The sequence below is a fragment of the Gorilla gorilla genome, chromosome 10, assembly GCF_029281585.2.
Source record: "Gorilla gorilla gorilla isolate KB3781 chromosome 10, NHGRI_mGorGor1-v2.1_pri, whole genome shotgun sequence".
In the NCBI taxonomy this organism is placed as follows: Eukaryota; Metazoa; Chordata; class Mammalia; order Primates; family Hominidae; genus Gorilla; species Gorilla gorilla.
This window is the reverse complement of record NC_073234.2, coordinates 149,325,102-149,346,694: the sequence shown is the minus strand read 5'-3', so window position 1 is coordinate 149,346,694 and position 21,593 is coordinate 149,325,102. Positions and strand designations below refer to the sequence as shown.

Genomic DNA, 21,593 nt, shown 5'->3' with positions numbered 1-21,593 from the left:
CAGTCTATGGGAAGAGACAGATCATCTTAATCAATAATCTTCCCCATCCACCACCATTCTGTCTGTCCCGGGGCCAACACCTCTCTCCTGAGGTTTATAATCACATCCTAACTTGCCTCTCTGCCTCCACTCTTCAAGCCGTCTGTAAGCCATCCTCCATAAGGCAACCAGAGCGATCTTTTTAAAAGTGTAGTTATCTTGCTCCCTGTACATGTTGGCAGTGGTCTGGCCCCCGAGTGTCTGCTGGCAAGGCAAGAATTAGACTGGAAATTCCCATACCAAGCCAGGCCCTCTGAAATGCCACATCCTCAGTGGGTGAAACTGGAAGCAAACCTTCTGTGTTTTGGCCTTGCCTCAGGAAAGGGGAAATAAAAGGAATAAGTCTCTGCTCAGAATGTCTAACCATGATACCTTCCTATCCAAGTATGGAGTCAGAATTCATCCTACACCTATAACCAAAAGAAAAGTCTAACACCAAAAAATGTAGTTTTAAGTGTTCTGGGTAGTAAAGCCCCCTGAGGCATCTGTATAAAAGGAAGATTCTAACTTGAAACCTAAGCCTCAAAGAATGATCAGCAAGTAAAGTTCCAAGGAACATAAGATCACCATCAAAAAAAAAAAAGGCCTAACATCTAAATCAGAATTCCAAAAAGACAGAAGAGAAAGAGTGGATGAGAGACAGTATTTCCATAATTGATAAGATACCAAACCTCAGAGACAAGAATCCCAACAAATCCCAAGAAGAATAAATCAGAAGAAATCCTCACCTAGAAATGTCTTACTGACAGCGAAGACATCTAAGACAAAGGGATTTTAAAAACAGCCAGAAGGAAAGACATTTTACTAGCAGAAGAAAAAGTTAGACTGACAACTGACTTCTCAACAGCAAAATGGAAATGAAAAAACAGTGGCATATCTTCAAAGCGCTGAGACCCTATAGCTATCAACTTAGAACAGTATGTACAGCAACACTATTTTTCAAGAACGAGGAGAAAATGAAGGTAATTTTGGACAAATAAAAACTGAGTTTATTAAAACATACTTCCAAGAGAAAGGAAACGACCCCAGAAGGTAGGTCTGAGTTGTAAAATAGAACAGCAAACAAAGAAAATGGCAAATGTGGGTAACTCAAAAGGACACAGACTATATAAAATACCAATAACGCCTAATTTGTGAAGTTCAAAAAAGAATAAGATAGGACTAAAATATTGGACAACAAATGCATATATGTCAGAAGTGATGTGGCCAAAATGAAAAAGCATACTAAAGATCCTTGCGTTGTTAAAAAGAGAATAAAGACAGTAACCTTAGGCTTTGTGAAATTATACACACGTATTAAATTTTCTAGAGTAATCAATAGAAGAATAAAAATAGAATATGTAACTTCCAGACTAGTGCAGGGAGAAAATGAACAAGAAAAAAATCAATTAAAAAAGATATGAAATCACTATCACAGAAGAAATTTTTAACATAACTCTTAATAGATCAGACAAAAATCAGGGCCATAAAATTTATATAACACAATTCACAAGTTAATCTAACACACATATGTAAAATATTGGACAAAAATCAGGGCTACAAAACTTATATAATGCAATTCATAAGTTAATCTAACATACATATGTAAAATATTGCTTTCAATAACTAGAGAATGCATGTTGTTTTCAAGCATACATGGAACATTTACAAAAACTGACCATGTATTAGACCATAAAGCAAAAACCTGCAAAAAAAAAAAGATGGGAGGAAGGAAAGAAAAAACATCCTCTAACCACAATGAAATTAAGTTAGAAATTAATAACAAAAAGATAAGTAGAAATAACCTTATTTGCTTAGAAATGTTCTTGAAACACTAATCTAAATAACCCATGGGTCAAGGAAGAAATCTTCATGAAAATGTAAAATACATAGAACTACAAGGTGATTTTTTAAATACTGCATAATAAAACTCATAGGTGTAGCTAAAGCAGTAGTTAGAGGCAAATTTGTAGTCTTGAGTGCTTTTATTAGCAAAGCAGCCAACTTAATATTGGAAAAAGAACAACAAAATAAACCTCAAAAAGTAGAAGAGAAGAAGTAATAAAGAGCAGCAAGCCATGAAATAGAAAAAAAGATACAATGGAGATGATGAATAAAGTCAAAAGTTGCTTCTTTGAAAAAACTAATCAAATTGAGATACATATAAAATACTCTAAATGACCCAAGGAAGGGGACTTAGCCTAGCCTGGGGCATGTGCGTGGGAGTCAGGGAAGATATACGGAAAACATGAGGTAAAACTTTATTCTTGAAGGATACGTAAAAAAGTAGCCAAACAAAGGGAGGGAGCATTCAGAGGAGGAAAAACATGAACAAAGGTCAAGAGGAATAGCACAGCATGAAGGCTCAAGCAAACCACATGCAGTGTGGTGTCAGTAGTGCATAAAGTTCAAGGAATATGGGAAATAAGCCTAGAGAAGGTTAGGGCCAAGTGTTAATTTTTTTAAATATTCAACTGAGTCTTCATTATGTACCTGGCACTTTACATGAGTATAGCTTTTTATGCTGGCAATACATAACTCCATGAAATATGGTTGTATTATGCCCATTTTACAGAAAAAGAAACTGAGTTTCAGAGCAAAATATGCCAAAAGTTACACATTGAGTTGTTTCAAACCCCTATCTGTGTAGGTCTAGAGCTCATGCTTACACCCACCAAGACATAATGCATCTTGGGTTGTGAAAAGCGTCATATGGAGCCTTCATAAGGAATCTGAACTTTGTTCTTCAGGAAAATATTCAAAATTTCCCTGAAAAAAACAAAGGTCATTCTTACGAAGAAAGTTTAGAGTACTGTTACAGCTTCCATCAGGTTGCATACTACCTTATGGTGAACATTTGGATTGTTTCCACTTTCTGGCTATTGTGAATAATGCTACTATGAACATTAGTGTACAAGTTGTTTTGTGCACATATGTTTTCGTTTCTCTTGGGTTTCTCTTGGGTATATATCAGGAGAGAACTGCTAGGATGTTTAACATTTGAGGAACTGCCAAATTGTTTTTCAAAATGGCTGCACCATTTTACAGCCCCACCAAGAGTGTATGAGGGTTCCAATTTCTCCACATCCCTGCCAACATGTACTATCTGTCTTATTTATTATAGATAACCCAATAGGTATGAAGTGGTATTTCATTGTGGTTTTGATTTTCATTTCCCTAATAGCTAATGATGGCATATGACATTTTAATGCAGCTCTTAATGTACCCCCCCTTTTTTTTAACTCCAGAAATATTTTGACAAAACCTAAGAAATCACCTATCAAAACTGGCTGGGTGCAGTGGCTCATGCCTGTAATCCCAACACTTTGGGAGGCTGAGGCGGGTGGAGCATGAGGTCAACAGATCGAGACCATTCTGGCTGACACGGTGAAACCCCGTCTCTACTAAAAATACAAAAAATTAGCTGGGCATGGTGGCGGGCACCTGTGGTCCCAGCTACTCGGGAGGCTGAGGCAGGAGAATGGTGTGAACCCAGGAGGTGGAGGTTGCTGTGAGCTGAGATCGCACCACTGCACTCCAGCCTGGGCGACAGAGCAAGACTCTGTCTCAAAAAAAAAAAAGAAATCACCTATCAAAACTTTTGGCAATAAAACTGCCAAAGTATGTGAAATGCTTAAGCCCTACCTCTGGGTAGAAGATCGGGGATGACATAAGGAGTTAGAACTAATGAGAAGGTCAAGGATGAGCCAGGCACAGTGGCTCACACCTAGAATCCCAGCACTTTGGGAGGCCGAGGTGGAAGGATCACTTGAAGATAGGCGTTCATGACTAGCCTGGGCAACATAGTGAGACACCACTTCTTTTTATTTTAAAAATAAAAAAAAGAAGGTCAAGGATAAAGAGAAAGCCAAGCATGTCCACTGAATACATTATTTGAACGTTAAAATGAGTGAGTTTACATTGTGATATGGCTGTTTCAAATTAGGCATAATGGCCACACCAAAATAGCCATATCAAAATGCCCCACTTTGAACTATGCACTGATGATTAGAATTAAGTATTTGGTGAAGACAGGGCCCATAGGTTGGAGAAGATTCATTTGTTTCACTCTCTTCTCCAGTATTTGTCATTATATTCTTCAAAAGTAAGTATTTATAGGAACCCTCAGAGCTGAGCATAAATTGCTAAAACTATTTTGGAAAGCAATTTGGCCATATATTCCAAAAGCCTTAAAATGTATATTCCGTGTGGTCTAATTATTTCATTTTTGGAAAGTTAGCTTAAGAAAGTAATATGAAATATGCTGGGTGCAGTGACACACACCTGTAATCCTAGCAATCTGGGAGGCTCAAGCCAGAGGATCATTGATGCCAAGAGTTCAAGACCAGCCTGGGCAACATATGGAGACCCCATCTCTACAAAAAAATATATATATATACAAACATTAGCTGGCATGGGGGCGCACGCCTTTAGTCCTAGCTAGTTTGGAGGCTGGGGTGGGAGGATCACTTGAGGCCAGGAGTTCAAGGGTGCAGTGAGCTATGTTCACGCTGCTGCACTCCAACCTGGGCGACAGAGTGAAACCTTGTCTCTAAAGACAAAAAAAACAAAAAGAAAAGAACATGAAATATAGGAAGGAAGCACATTCCTGAATAATTTTTAATAGAGGGTTCAATCTAAACATTTAATACCAGGAAAATAAATAATGAAATACAACCCACTGAATGAAATATTTTGCAGCAATTAAAATGACATTAACAAAAAGTTGTATAGCAAGGAAAAATGTTTAAATTATAATGTGGGCATTAATGTTAATGATACAATAAAATCGTATCAGATTTGTAAAACAAAAAAATATATATGCCCAGAAGAAATACTGGAAAGAAATGCTCGAACGTGAAAGCAGTCATTCCATCTCAATGGTAGGACTATAAATGTTTTAAAAATATTTTTTCCAAATTTTTAAGCAATGTACAAGGATTATTTATATAAGTGAGAAATGTGCTTTTTAAATAAAACCAACATCCAGGCTCAAAGCCCAGTCCTGCACTGAAGGACTTATGTAAACACTAACTCTGATGTTCTTATTTCTAAAGGGGCCAGGAACTCACACTCTCTTCAGAGGAGCAATACAGTCCACCAGAAAAAGACCTGGCCTACAAGCCAGGAGAGCCAGCCTCTAGATCTAAGCTGTGTGTCTCTTAACACCTCTGAAGAGTGGAAGAGTTGAAAGAGAACAAACACTGATTGCGTACTGACTTTGCCATACATGTTACATGTATGATTAACATGGAATAACCCCCTAAGTACCATGATGCCCCATGTGACAGAACTAATACCTGGTGGGGATTCAAACCCAAATCTATAGATGCAGGGACATCTGTACAACAGAAATAATGAAATCTACCATACTTACTGCACAAAGTCAAAGTCATGTTAGATAAATCTATGTGAAAGTTTCATATAAAATATCCAGTTCCATGGATATGGAAAACTCTAAGCCTCTCCACACAATCTCTTAATTCACTAGGTATTTCATAGCACCTGAAGGCAGAATTATGTGTTTCTTCTGCCTTCTTGAGCTAACAAGTCAAAAGTAATTAAGGACTGTTTTTAGTGAATGAGAAGAAGAAATTTTTTAATTGTAATGTGGATCATGCAAGGCAAATGAATATTTGGTAGACATTTAAATAACCAACGGGGAAATATTTACAATGCATATGAGATAAAAAGTAACCATAATATTTACAAACCAATAAGAAAAAACATACACAAAACAACCCAAAAGATAAAATGAACAAAAAATAGATTCAGTCATTTCACAGATGAAGCAAGACAAATGACAAATTAACTTATGCAAAAAGTTTAACCTTGTTGACAATCAGAGAAATGTAAATTAAAAGAACACATTTTTACCTGTCACTCTGGCAAAGATACACAAGATGAATAGTATATAGTATTGGAGCAGATATGCAAAAACAGGCAGTCTCAAACCCTGCTGAGGGCAATTTGATAGTAACAATCAAAATATAAAGCACATATGCCCTTTCATCCAACAATTCCTAGGAATTTATTCTACAGAAGTATTTGCACAAATACACACTTAAAATGTCTGAAAAGGCCAGGTGCAGTGGCTCATGCCTGTAATCCCAAAACTTCGGGAGGCCAAGAGGGGGCAGATCACTTGAGGTCAGGAGTTCAAGACCAGCTTAGCCAACATGGTGAAACCCCATCTCTACTGAAAATACAAAACTTAGCTAGACATAGTGGCACACACCTGTAATCCCAGCTACTCTGGAAGCTGAGGCACGAGAATTGCTTGAACCTGGGAGGTGGAGGATGCAGTGAGCCAACATAGTGCCATTGCACTCCAGCCTGGGTGACAGAGTGAGACTCTGTCTCAAAAAAAAAAAAAAAAAAGAGTCTGAAGGGTGATGTTAATTGCACCACTCTTTGTAATAGCAAAGAAAACACGTAGAAACAACAACTGTCAATAAATTGTGGTATATAAAATGGACTATTAGGTTGTTAAAATGAAATGAATCTATATATACTAACAGAGAAAGATGTATATGAGGTACTGCTAAAACAGCAGTTGCCAAACACTATCTATATGGTATAACTGCAGCATTTTAAAAAATGAAATATCTGCTGGGTACAGTGGCTCACATCTGTAATCTCAGCACTTTGGGAGGCCGATGCAGGAGAATCACTTGAGCCCAGGAGACTAGCTTGGGCAACATAGCACAATGCTGTCTCTACAAAAAAATATTAAAAATTAGCTGGGCATGGTGTGCACCTGTAGTCCCAGCTCCTGGGGGGCGAGGGTTGCTGAGGTGGGAGGATGGTTTGAGCCCAGGAGGTGGAGGTTGCAGTGAGCCGAGATTGCACCACTACACTCCAGCCTGGGTGACAGAGCAAGACCCTCTCTAGAAAGAAAAAATAAAATATGTGTATATTTATATTTATATACAGCATATATTTGTATCTCTACATGTGATATCATGGTGGTAATTAGCACAGTTTACCAAATAGCCTGATTCTCCTCTTTACACCCTCACGGTGGGATTGCACATCCCCCATCCCTCTGAGGTTAGCCATGGCCCTGTAACTTGCTTCAGCGAATCAAATGTGAGCCGAAGGGATGCATCACTTCTGGGTAGATGTTTTAAAAACCAGTGCAAATTCACCACCACATGCTCTTTCCCTCCCTCAGTGACTCATGAAAGCAGGTGTCACAATGGGAGACCACGATCTCAATAACCAAGATGATGAGAGACCCCTGCTCCCCAACCCCACCAGCGCCCATTGAACCCATGCGCAAGAAATAAACTTTGGTTGTATTAAGCCACTGCTCTGAACTCTTAAGTCACCTCATGTAAAATGACCAGATTCATCTTCCTAGATGTATAAATTCAGAAACCTTTTATTGGGAACAGAGCTTTTGTGTATACAATCACACAATTATTATTATAACCACCTTATGAGGCATTATTATCTCTAGTGCACAGATGAAGACCAGGGAGGTTGGCATGCCTAAGATAAGATACATACTAATGTCAGAGCTAAAGCTGGAACCTAAGTCTTCAAGTCTACTAGTTTTGTTTGTTTGCTTTTGAAAGTTATCCCACCGCCCTGTCATAAGTACAGATGGTTCCTAATGATCCACTAGTGGTTCCCTGGTATTTGCAGCTCCTTTAAGGAATTAAAGACATTTATGAAATTGGCTGGGCACAGTGGCTCATGCCTGTAATCCCCGCACTCTGGGAGGCTGAGGCAGGTGGATCACTTGAGGTCAGAGTTCAAGACCAGCCCAGGCAACATGGTGAAACCCCATCTCTACTAAAAATACAAAATTTAGCTGGCCATGGTGGCGGGTGCCTGTAATCCCAGCTACTCAAGAGGCTGAGGCAGAATTGCTTGAACCCGGAAGGCAGAGGTTGCAGTGAGCAGAGATCGTGGCACTATACTCCAGCCTGTGTGACAGAGTGAGACTCCACTTCAAAAAGAAAAACAAAAAAAATGTTGCCCAGGCTAGTCCTGAACTCATGAGCTCAAGCGATCCTCCTGCCTCAGCCTCCCAAAGTGCTAGAATTGCAGGTGTGAGCCATGGCACCTGATCGAGAAATACACTTTTGAAAAGAGTTAAGAGAATTTTTTTTTATCTCACAGAGTTTTAAAAAATGTTAATACAAAGATTCAAGAATAAATATGCTTTCTTACTAGCATGACTTGTTATTTCTTCTTTCATAAGTCAGAAATGAGAAAAGGTAGTTTTATTTGTTACATGTATAAGTTCTACCACTTTCCAACCTAGAATTATCAACTATTTAAAATAATATGTTCAGTACATCAGAAAGTATCTGAAAATAATCAAGCCAGATATAAAAGACAAAAAAATTGCTAAGTTATTACTTATGACACCAAGCTTATAATCCAACCATTCACAGATGCTATACACAAAGAGAAGGGAACTAGACCAGGTATGGTGACCTGTAATCCCATCACACTGGGAGGCTAAGGTGGGAGGACTGCTTGAGCTCAGGATCTCAAGACCAGACTGGGTAATACAGCAAAATCCTGTCTCTACTAAAATACAAAAATTAGTTGGGCATGGTGGCCTGCGCCTGTAGTCCCAGCTACTTGGGAGGCTGAGGTGGGAGAATCACCTGTGCCCAGGAAGTCAAGGCTGCAGTGAGCTGTGATTGCACCACTGCATTCCAGCCTAGGAGAGAGAGTGAGACCTGAGTTTTTTCCTCCATGCCTTGCTACCTGTGCTGCCCCACAGGGAACGGAGGGAGCTGAGGCTGAAGAAGCAGGGATGGGTCAGATCATAAAGGGCCTGCATGCCATATTATGGAGAAGATGCTTTATCTCACCAGCAATGCAGAGTCCCCGTACAGTTTTTAAAAACACAGTGACGTAAGATTTGTTTTCCACACAGATCACTCTTCTTGTGGAGGTGTAATTTAATCCTCAATTCTTCAATTTCATCTAAAGCCCACATTGATCCACCCTCCTCTCCCAGAAATTCATGTACCCCAGGTTAAGAACTCCTGTCCAAGAATAAGATAACAGCAGCAGGAACAATGAGAGGATTAAAAAAAAAAAATTCCAGAAGATGCTAATCTAAATGAAGTGATGACTGCATGGAATCAGTAGGGAATGAAGAATTCAGGTTTCTAGCTCTGATGTTTCAACAGACGGTGGTGTCACAACTAAGATAGGAAATATAGGAGAAAGAGAAACACTTTTAAAACTACAAGAATGTAGTTTAAAAAAAAAAATCTTAGATATGTTCTGAAAAATATGGCATAAGCCTGATCCTATTTCCCCAGTGAATTCCACAATAACCTCCACAATGTTTTCAACTGACAGTGTTTCACTAATACTTTATCTTTCTCTACTCCCTTCTGTTCTTTAATTAGCTAATTAACTAAAAACAAATCTGCACATGCTAGAAGGCCTAAAGAAATTTTTTTTTTTTTTTTTGAGACGGAGTCTCACTCTGTTGCCCAGGTTGGAGTGGAGGTAGTGGCACAATCTCCATTCACTGCAAGCTCCACCTCCCGGGTTCACACCATTCTCCTGCCTCAGCCTCCCAAGTAGCTGGGACTACAGGCGCCCACCACCACGCCCGGCTAATTTTTTGTATTTTTAGTAGGGACGGGGTTTTACCATGTTAGCCAGGATGGTCTCGATTTCCTGACCTCATGATTTGCCCACCTCAGCCTCCCAAAGTGATGGGATTACAGGTGTGAGCCACCACGCCCGGCCAGAAATATTTCTATTTTTAAAAATTCCTTTCTGGATTGTGTATAATCACTGCCTAATTAATATGCTTGGTAAATCTGGTAAGTTCTTACATCATATCTGTATTTACAGAGACCCTTTGCTGACCACCTCCTGCCTTTATCCCACCCGAGTCAGAAAGTGAGACCTCCAGCAGAAGCCTTTTTACCTTTGACAGTTCTCCCAGGTCAGGCCGCACCCAGCCCAGTTTGTCCAGCACACACTCGTCAAACTTTGCCTGCTGTTTGCGTCAGTGATGAAATAACTGCTGGCCAGTACAATCAATGCAAGTCCAATATTCTGTAAAAGGCTCTGCACAGTGACGTTTTATCTGCCTGGAAAAGAAAGCTGGGTTAGGGGCATCTCTTTGCAAAACAATGAAAAACAGAAAAGTGAGAAAAAAATAGGTACAGATCTCAAATACATAGCCTTGCTTTTTGAAAGGTATATGAGTATATATTCTTACCTCACTTACAAGACAACTTCAGGATCCTCAATTTGAGAACAAGTTAGTAAACAAAAAAGATTTCTGAGGTAGAAAACCTAATTTCTTTATATAGTAAGAAGAAAAGAGCGTAGCCTAATGCACGCCTATTTTACTCAGAGGGGAACTTCTTACTTGGGGCCTATTTATTCTTTTCTTCAGATCCAATTCCTCTAAGGGTATCAGCTTAGCAAATTTAGAAGAGAAGGAGGCATAATTAAATCATGGACATGCTGATAGAAGTCAAACGTGACAGACAACGGCAAAGGAAGAGACAGAATTATAAAAAGCAAATACACAAACTAACAAGCAGAAGATCCTGGGATCATTCAGTATAAAGACAAACTGTACTCCACTCCTCAAAAGCTCAAGGTCCTCATTTTATTTACGCATTGAACAAAAACAGATATTAATCCTTGCTATCAAGAACAAAGTTATATTATATTTGGTATTCTCTGTTAAGAAGCAGGCTAGCATATAATTCATTCTGTGGCCATCAAAAATGGCTAGAGAAAATTTAACTTCTGTGTATAAGAAGAATAAGTTTCAGTTTTTTGCAAAATCCTCCTTATCTTATCATTCAACCCTGCTAGTATGCATGTTCAAGCAAGAATAAAATACCATCATTTTATGTAAAAGCCATACTTGAGGCAGTGAAATTCAGAACACCTCTTTCTCCCAATGAAATAATAATTTTATTATTTAAGTGCTTACCTGTCATACTCCAGAAATCTAGCTACACTCTCACATGAATCTTGTTTAACATGGATCAGGAAGGAAGGATCTCAGAGATGGCTTAAGGAAGTATACAGTGAAAAATCTGCTTTCCACCCTGCCCAATAAGCCACTCAGTTGCTCTCCTAGAGGTCCACCAATGTCACCAGCTTCTTAGGTTTCCCTTCCGGGTATACTAAGCATAACCTGCACCCACATAACTTCTACTCAAGAATCACTTTGGTAGAAAGCAACCATTTCCAATGGGAGTTTTATATTCCTCCAAAACGCAGCAGCAGCAGACGGGCTGCAAGCCACTACTCTAGTAGCACGGATCCCTGTTCTGGACCCTGTTACCCATACCTAACAATTATCTACTAATGCCTAAAACCAGCAACTTCAGCAGTGAGAAATTCCTCTATGGAGGCAGTTAGGCACCTTGGGAATTTGTGAAATCCAAACATTCCTTAAAATGTACTACCACTGGGCCATGGAAAAAATGCTTGCAAAAGTTCTCTTAGAAAATAAAAATTGTTTAGGCTGGATGCTGTGGCTCATGCCTGTAATCCCAGCACCTTGGGAGGCCAAGGTGGGTGGATCACTTGAGGCCAGGAGTTCAAGACCAGCCTGGCCAACATGGCGAAACCCCATCTCTACTAAAAATACAAAAATTAGCCAGGCAGGTGGCACACACCCGTAATCCCAGCTACTCAGGTGGCTGAGGCATGAGAATCGCTTGAACCCAGGAGGCAGAGGTTGCAGCGAACAAAGATCACGCCACAGCACTACAGCCTGGGTGACAGAGTGAGACTCTGTCTCAAAAAAAAAAAGAAAAATTGTTTAAATAAACACACACACACACTCAATCTCGCTGGCAATCAAATCAATGCAAATTGAAACATTTGCACCTCCCAAATACTGCAAATTAAATATTTGCACCTCCCAAATATTTAAATACTATGCATACCAGAATCCAGCGCTGAGGACAGCATAAATTGATCCAACATTTAAAAAACAAAAGCATTTGCTGGGCACGGTGGCTCACGCTTGTAATCCCAGCACTTTGGGAGGCCAAGGCAGATGGATCACAAGATCAGGAGATTGAGACCATCGTGAAACCCCGTCTCTACTAAAAATACAAAAAATTAGCTAGGCGTGGTACTGGGTGCCTATAGTCCCAGCTACTCGGGAGGCTGAGGCAGGAGAATGGTGTGAAGCCGGGAGGCGGAGCTTGCAGTAAGCCAAGATCGTGCTACTGCACTCCAGCCTGGGCAGAGTGACACCCCACCTCAAAAAAAAAAAAAAAAAGCGATACAGTTCAAGAGCCATAATGATGTTCAAAGCCCTTTATAGAGTAAACTCACTGTTAGGAAATTTATGCCAAGGAATTATTAACTGATGAAAATGATCTATACGCAAAGGTAATCACTGCAGATTTATCCAAAATAATCAAAAACTGAAATCAACAATGATGTTCAATAACAGGAATTGGTCAGGTACGTTATGGTTGGTTTATCCACTGATGGAATAATATATAACCATTAAGAATGATGATCATGGCCAGGTGCGGTGGCTCACACCTGCAATCCCAGCATTTTGGGAGGCCAAGGAGAGCTGATCACTTGAGGTCAGGAGTTCAAGACCAGCCTGGCCAACATGCTGAAACCCCATCTCTACCAAAAATACAAAAAAATTAGCCAGGCGTAGTGGCGCAGGCCTGTAGACCCAGCTATTCAGGAGGCTGAGACATGTGACTCGCTTGAAGCCAGGAGGCAGAGGTTGCAGTGAGCCAAGATCACACCATTGCACTCCAGCCTGGGCAACAGAGTGAGACTCCGTCTCAAAAAAAAAAAAAAAAAAAAAGATGATCATGAAGACTATATAGCAACTTCGAAGGATGTTTCCAATAATATCAAGTGAAAAATGAATTTCTCAATGTATACATACTATGATTATAACCACAAAAATATCTTTGCATAGGGACAGAGACAGCAGATGCAAGAAAGGAGGAAAGCAGCTACTGTGCTAAGGTATCTATTTTTTTTCTCTAACTTCATTGTAGTGGACATCGGTGGTTTCTGCCTAGCCAGCAGTCATTCCCCATTCTTCTGTAACATCCTTCTAATTTTCCTTTGGGAACAACCCCTCCCTGTCTCTCAGCAATGTGGTTTGGATGAAGCTAAGTCCACTCCCCATCTCAGGCCTGACCAATTAGAGCTTTTTATCTCCTGAAGCACAAGTGATGCAATGATACGTATACGAAGTCCGCCAGCCAGGACAATTAGACTCAGTTCAGGAGCTTCTGCTCACTTCTGGATAAAGGGCACACTTTGTCTAGGTTTGCTAAGCAAGTATCAACAGAACAGCAACTCGAGTGGCTGGTGGCCATTTTTGGTACAGCAAGGTGAGAGTCTTTCTGAAATGAGGTCAACAGAGAAAACCAGGACTAAGAGATTGTGAAAAGAGGAGAGGCAAAAAGACATCAAGTAGTTGTGAAATTATTTAAGCCCTTGAATCCAGCCCTGCCTGATGCCAGGCCTATTTCTGGACTTCAGAGTTACAAGAGCCAATTTCCTTTGAGTTCACTCTCTCTCCTTTTAAATAGAGTGCTAATATGCTTGCTAAAACATTTTCCTACAATTACACTGTTTAGTTTTTTTTTACTTAAGTATCAAGCACAATGACCTACCTAAAACCTAACTCCGAATACAGTTTTCTTTCCATCATACCTGTGTTCTGTAGTAATGACAAAACCTAGTGAATGCCTGCTTAAAAAGGACTGTGATAGGTTGTTTTACGTGCCTTTTCAAATTTTTCACAGCAAAAAGACTTTCCCCTTGCTGTAGCAAAAATGGTCACCAGTCACTTGCTTAGCAAACCTAGATAGGTATTATTTTACAATTTGGAAACTGAGATTCATGGAGATAAAAGAACTTGCCAGATAATAAAAACAAAACCAAAAATAATTATCATCCTTTGAATGTTTTACCTTGGTCTGATTTCAAAGCCTATGTACTTCCTAATAAAATCCAGATTATTAGCTGGCTGTTCACTTATTCATTTAAACCTTTATGCTTCAACCAAGTAGGCACTGATACCAAAGATTTTTACCTAAAGAAGTCCAAAGCACACTTGTTGACCAGTTTGCCTTCCTCTAAACAACGCCTCGGATCTTTCTCTTCCCAGCGGCAGAGCATAAACTCCTTGTTGGGCTTATCACATTGAGCTCCATAGTGATGGGCCGCAGCTTTAAGCACAGCAGAACTAATTTTCACCTAGGAAAGGAAAGATGGGACAAAGGCCACAGACTGTGAACCAGAATACCACTTTCTCAGCTTTACCTCATGCGGGTCAGAATAGAGAACACAAAAGTAGCACTGTTCTGACTTTACCAAGAAAATTAAACACTGTCATAATAATAATTTTTTTTTTTTTTTTTGAGGCAGGGTTTCACTCCCATCCCCCAGGCTGGAGTGCAGTGGCGCGATCTCGGCTTACTGCAACTTCGGCCTCCCAGGCTCAAGCGATTCTGCTGCCTCAGCCTCCCAAGTAGCTGGGATTACAGGCATAAGCCACCTCGCCCAGCGATCCTTTAAAATCTATGGTGATTTAGAGAACACGAAGCTCTTTCACATATATTATTTTCTTCACTTTTACAATAGTCTCATGAAGAGATTAATATTCCCATTTTAGAGCAGAAGAAATGGCACCCCTAATAGAATCTTTATTTATGGTAGAGAGAAAAGGGGTGTAGAGAAGGATGGAGTCTTCTGGGATGCAGGGAGAGGAACCAACTCTGGAGAGCTTTGCTGAGTTTCTGCTGCTGGAATAAAATTAATAGATATATAAGGCTGGGCACAGTGGCTCATACAGGTAATCCCAGCACTTTGGGAGGCCAAAGCAGGAAGATCACTTGAGGCCAGGAGCTCAAGAACAGCCTGGCCAACATGGTGAAAGCTTGTCTCTAGTAAAGATACTAGAGATGTATCTGGGCGTGGTGGTGCACACCTGTAATCCCAGCTACTAGGGAGGTTGAGGCATGAGAATTGCTTGAACCCAGGAGGCAGAGGTTGCAGTGAGCCAAGATCACGCTACTGCACTCCAGCCGGGGTGACAGAGCAAGACTCTGTCTCAAAAAAAAAAAAAAATTAAATTAAATTAAATTAAATTAAAGGATAAATAAAACTCCCAGAGGACTATGGAGTCACAGAAGATGAGGCTGGAAGAGATCACAAAGAGCATCTAGTCCATCTAGTAATAGTCCATCTAGTCCATCTAGTAATAACTAATAATAAAGTACTAAAATCTACAAATTTTTTAAAAATCAGAGCATATCCAAGGTTGCCATCCCTTTAACTATGCCCACCAGTTTCGCTCAATAGTATTTTAGTGATATTTTCTTGAGAAGATACACAGTGTAGATATAGCCAGCTCAGAGAGAACTGCAAACTGTCCAGGGCCTACAAACAGCTGCTTAAGCAAGAGACCTGTGGTCCCTTTTCTGTACTACCTTTTCTTATACCAATACCACAATGTTTTAATTACTGTCACTGAAGATAACATTTTGTTATCTGGGAGAACCATCCTCCTCATTCTTCCTTTTCAAAACTTTTTTGGCTATTCTTTCAGATGAACATCGTCCCCCAATAATTTGCATTCAAATTGTATTAAATTTAGTTATATGTTAAATTAGGGAACAATGGGCACTTTTTATAATACTGGGTGCCTGCTCAAACTTCACATCCTCAGAGAGCCTCTCTCTAATCATCTTATATAAGCTATCATCAGTGGTCACTCATGTGGTCTGGTCTTAGCATTCATGTGCTAAGTCTGATCAATTCTAGACATACTTGTTCTTTCCTCTCTGTAAGCACAGTTTCTGTATTAAGCACCAATTACACTGGGGTCATTAACATCTTTCTCAATAATTTTAAGAGCCCCTGAGTGGTCTGTGTGTGACTAGAACATAAGCTCCCAGAGGGAAGGGATTTTGTTTTCAACAGAGATCCACTACTGTAAAGATATCAATTCTCCCTATATTAAGCTATGGTAATTAAATATAATGTTGAATACGGTACACACCAAGCACCCAAAATAGTGTCTAGCACAAGTAGCTGTTGAGCACCCACTCTTTGCTAGAAAATGGGGATACAATAATTAGAAAACAGATATGAATACATCAATCACACCTTCTCATCCACAACACAGTATTTCTCTCCATTTATTCATAGTCAAGTCATTCTTGTCCTTTGGTTAAAACTAGTTTCCTTCATTATAGGGACCTTGAACATTTCTTGTTTATTCCTCAGTATTTTAGCACTTTTGATACTATCTAAATAGGATAGTTTTTCTATTAGACTTTCAAACTGTTTACTGCTTGCTTGTATACTGTATTTTCTCTCCAGCCATCTTACTGAACTCTTGTTAGTTCTGACACAAAACTCAAGAAGATTAACAGAAAAACTGCCATTTACAAATAAAAACTGTCTCTTTCCCTTCTGCTACTTTATTTTTTTCTTCTTATTCTCATTTCCTATTTTATTGCTTTAACCAACCCCTTCAGGACAATACAGATGAAGAGCAATGACAGCAGACAACCTTCCCTTTTTCTAAAATTAAAAGCAAGTTTGGTATAATATTTGCTGTTGGTATCTGGAATATAGTTGTTTGGATATTCCTTGTTAAGAAAGCTTCTTTCTAATTCTAATTAGTTTTGCTTTACTGTTGTTTTCTATACCAGAAAAGACTAAAATTTTTAGGCTTTGTTTTCATTAATTTATAAATGTAACATAGAGCATTAACAGATTTTGTAAAACTGATCCAATGTATTTCTAGAATAAAATCTAGTCTGTCACAGTGTATTATGCTTTAATACACTACTGAATTTGATTTGTAAAATTAAAAATTGTTGTGTGAGAACAGTCTGTAATTTTATTTTATTATTTTTTTGAGACCAAGTTTCGCTCTTGTCCAGGCTGGAGGGCAGTGGCGCAATCTCAGCTCACCGCAACCTCCACCTCCCGGGTTCAAGTGATTCTCCTGCCTCAGCCTTCCTGAGTAGCTGGGATTACAGGCATGCACCACCACACCCGGCAAATTTTGTATTTTTGGTAGAGACGGGGTTCCTCCATGTTGGTCAGGCTGGTCTCAAACTCCCGACCTCAGATGATCCTCCCACCTCAGCCTCCCAAAGTGCTGGGATTATAGGCATGGGCCACCACACCCAGCTGTAATTTTATTTTTTATGCACTTTATGCAGCTAGATTATTAATAAAAGGCAAGGAAAGATGACAAGAGTAATTAATCTATACACTACAGAAAGGAGAATAAAGTTATGACTATGTCTATTAATAGTGCAACTGTTATAATTATCAAAGATAAAGTTATGACATAAGTGAAATCTGCCATGATGACTCTAATAAATTTATGTTTAAAATCTGTAAAGTTTTTGTATTAAAGTTTTTGAAAATAAAAGAATTTATTTAGGTAAACTGGCACACATTTGCTTGTTTTATTACCTATAAACAGCTAGGAGAATAAAAACTAACACTCAAACTTTTCTAAAAGCTTAATATATTTTAATAATTAAGTTAGTTATATTTACTTGTCATATGCCTTAAAAGAGCTTTAACTGGCTGATTCAATTATTCAAAGGCCCAAAACTATACGGCCCAAAAAGCCTGACACATTATTTATTTCCCTACAAATGTGGAAATCTTATCAAAATGAAGGTATACACATGTTGCTGAGCATATAAAACACCATCCCTGTCACAGGAAAATAAAGGAAGACATTGAGTCTGTTTCATAATTAATGAAAAAGAGGGATGTGCTAGAGACAACACAGTGAGTCAGTGGCAACCCCAGAACTAGAACACAGTGATTGTGACCTCCAACCAGGCTTCTTCCCATTATATCACCATCACTGAGGTGGATGAGCCTGAGATGTCACCATATCCCCTCACCTGCTTCTTCACTGAGACTGATGAATTCCAACAGAAACAACATCCTTTCACAGCTGTTTACCATGAATATCGTCTCAAATTCATTCAGATCTCTTTGTCTCAAACAACACAGAATTTCAACATCCTTCTCATTTATTCTCACAACAGCCTCACTGCACAGCAGGGCTACACAGTCTGCAGGTGTGGAAACTGAGACAAAGTCACCATCTAGAGCCAATCAACCTTCTAGTCCTGTCCTTGTCTCCTTAAACTACGTCTGTACCTCTTTTTATAGTACTTTATTTATACCATGCCTTGAGTTTTCCTAAATTTATGTAAAACAGAGAATAGTACTTAATAGAACTGTTATGAAGATTAAATGAGTTAATATATATAAAAATAATAAGAACAGTGCCTATCACATCGAAAGCACACCATAAATATTAGCTATTTTTGTTTTTACTCAAAATTATCAAATGTGTCCAAGGACTTTCCAGTCCAAAGCTTCTGACTGCTTTTTCAATGGGGATGTGTCATAACTCCTAAGCCAATGAGGTCCAAAATGTATTTAACTCGCTCTCCAAACGGGCTTCTTTTTCTGGCTTCACCAGTACTATTGCCACGCTGCAAATCTGACTTTGATTCTTCAACCTTCCCTACCTCCAATATCTAATCCATTGCTAAGTCTGATCAATTCTAGATATACTTGTTCTTTGCTCTCTGTAAGCACAGTCTCTGTAAGCACCAATTACACTGGGATCATTAACATCTTTCTCAATAATTTTCAGAGCCACTGAGACCAGTCTCCCTGCTTTTCTTTTTCTTTCTTCAATCCATTCTTCACACAGCTGCTACCATGATCTCCCTAAATGACAATTCTTATTTTACTCTGCTGTTATATTAGCAACCAAACTCTCATTCAGCCTTAACAGCAGAATAAAGCCTAAACTTCTTAACGGGTACCGAAAGGCTTCTGGACCCAAACTATCTTTCCACCCTTCTCACCCACAACATTTCAAAAAGGGACTGACTATTTACTGTTCTCTCAAAACACTGAACTCCTTTTTGACTCTCTGCATTTTCCCATCTCCTTACTTTTGCTCGGACCCTACCCTCACTTAGAGGGGTCTTCTCTTCATCTCCGCCCATAAATGCCATTCTTCATATGCCATTTAGTCATGTCTTACATTATGCCCAAAAAGTGCTTTCTCTATTCCCTTTATAGTTTCAGAGAATTTTATAGCTGGGATCACCTCATCTTACAAATAACCGTGTCTGCAAATGCTAAAATCAAGTAATCAAGGTGACCGGCAGGTAGGCCTAGAATTTAGATACAACTTCAAATCTTTTCCTAAACCACATCTTCCCCCTTTCATAGTATTTAATCACACCTTGTCTTGTATTTTAGTTATTTATGTAATTATTCGTATGTTCATTCAATTGTGTGAAGAGTAAAGGCAAATGTATTTCAGATACATCAGTTGTATGAAGTAGAACTTCAGATGTTTGTTGAACCTAATAAAAATTGCAACAAGAAATACAGCAACTCAAGATTAACCCAGCTACATGGAGTGGGGGCAGGGGGGTGGTTCACCGGGGGGAACAAAAGAGTGGGGGCCACATGGCAGCTCCCCTCTGCCACCTCAGAGTAAATGTCACTTTAATATAATAAAGTCCCTGAACATAGCTAATAATTTCTTCCTCTGAGGAAAATAACAGTTGCCACTCTCACAGGCATCTAAGATTAAATGAAGCATTGCAGGTAGAAGACTTAACATATGGCCAGGCGCGGTGGCTCACGCCTGTAATCCCAGCACTTTGGGAGGCCGAGGCAGGCAGATTACGAGGTCAGGAGATCGAAACCATCCTGGCTAACACGGTGAAACCCCGTCTCTACTAAAAATACAAAATATTAGCCGGGTGTGGTGATGAGCGCCTGTAGTCGCAGCTACTCGGGAGGCTAAGGCAGCAGAATCGCTTGAACCCGGGAGGTGGAGGTTGCAGTGGGCCAATATCGCGCCACTGCACTCCAGCCTGGACGACAGAGCGAGACTCTCATAAACAACAAAACAAACAAACAAAACACTTAACATAGTGCCTGGTATATCATTGCTGGTACATCATTTCTAGTCTTGGCCTTCCTCTCCTTTAATACAGCCTGTTCTACTATCCAGCCCGGCCATGACACTCCTCTGCCTTAAAACCTTCCACCTCTTCCCACCACCTCCCTTACTGGATCAAGTCCAAACTGTTTGGTCTGGCCTTGTAGAAGCTGCTTCCAAGTCCTACCTCAGCCCGAGTTGCCTCTCCAGGCTCAGCACCTGCTGCTTCCCACCACCACCACTAGGGTCACATCAAACTGTACTTGGCTCCCTAAACACACAAGTTCTGCTAGGCCGTCTCATTCTTGTGAGTTTTCACCCATAATATAGTGGAAAAGCACTGGTTTTAAAATCAGACCTGGGTTCACTTCCAGCTCTATTACTTACGAGCTCCGTGACCTTGGGCAAATCATTTCTACTCTCGGGGACTAATTCCTTATTTATAACGTTACGACCAATTGTGTGTGTGTGTGTGTATATATATATATATATATGACCAATTGTGTGTGTATATATATATATATGGTGTATATATATATATATATATATATATATATATCCTACCTTATAGTGTTGCTGGGAGGATTCAATGAATTAATGCATGGAAAGTAATTAGCATCCTGCCTGGTATCTAGAAAGGACTTGATCATGTTAGCTATAATTAGTAGGGTATGTTTCTACTTCACTTCTCACAGCACTAACTACATTGTACTGTGACTGCCTCTTTATGTGTCTGTCTCCCTACTGGATTGTAAAGTCCATGAAAGCACGAAGTATATCTCTTCCAGCGTTACGTGTACACGTTAATTACTCAAATGATATCTCTTGAATAAACGAATGCTTTAAATGGGTCCTGTTACCAAACACCTTCCCAAGGCTGTGAGTAGATGCACGCTCCAATATTGTCTCATTTTCCCGCGGCTTCGTCACCCCACTCTATGCACTCGGCACCGGTCATACCACTTTAAGGTAGGTGACCGTCCCCCTCGACTGTGAGCCCCTAGAGTTGTATACTCACCTCGCATGCAAGTTTGAGGATTAAGCGACATAAGCTAAGGAAAATGACTCGTTGGTGCTTAATAAAATGTATCACTATTATTCACGGAAGGAGAAACAGGTCGCTGTGGAGGGCGAAAGGGGGAGGATTCTAGAGCCACTGTAGGATGCGACAGGGTGGGGTAGAGAGGGGAGGCGACTCCCAAAGCTGCGGAGGGGACCTCCGGGGGTCGACCTGTATATGCGTTGGAGGACTGGGGAGGGGGGCCCGGGTCCCAGGATCCGCGGAGCCCAAGCGGGGCTAGGCCCAGGCCCGAGAAGCCGCAGCCCCATGTCTCCCCTGCCTGTCCTCCGGATAGCCTCACCTCATCTACTTTCAGCTCCTCTAGAGCGGGCAGCTCCACTATCCCCGGCATGACGGCTGCAGCCCCGACCCCGACGAGAAGCCCTCAGCCGCGTCGCCCCCGTCTCCTCGAACTCCCCTTTCGACCGCCGAGTGCCACACGGCGCCTGCGCATGCGCATCTGGCAACACGCACGCGTATTGCCCTGCCCAACCACGAGCGAGAGAGCGTGCGCAATAC

General features: G+C 40.2%; 1 pseudogene; it reads right to left on the bottom strand.

Moving 5' to 3' along the window:
* LOC129525640 (NADH dehydrogenase [ubiquinone] 1 alpha subcomplex subunit 8-like) overlaps positions 1 to 21,545 on the bottom strand; it is a 66,148-nt pseudogene extending 44,603 nt beyond the window's left edge.
* Positions 21,546 to 21,593: the final 48 nt, after the last annotated feature.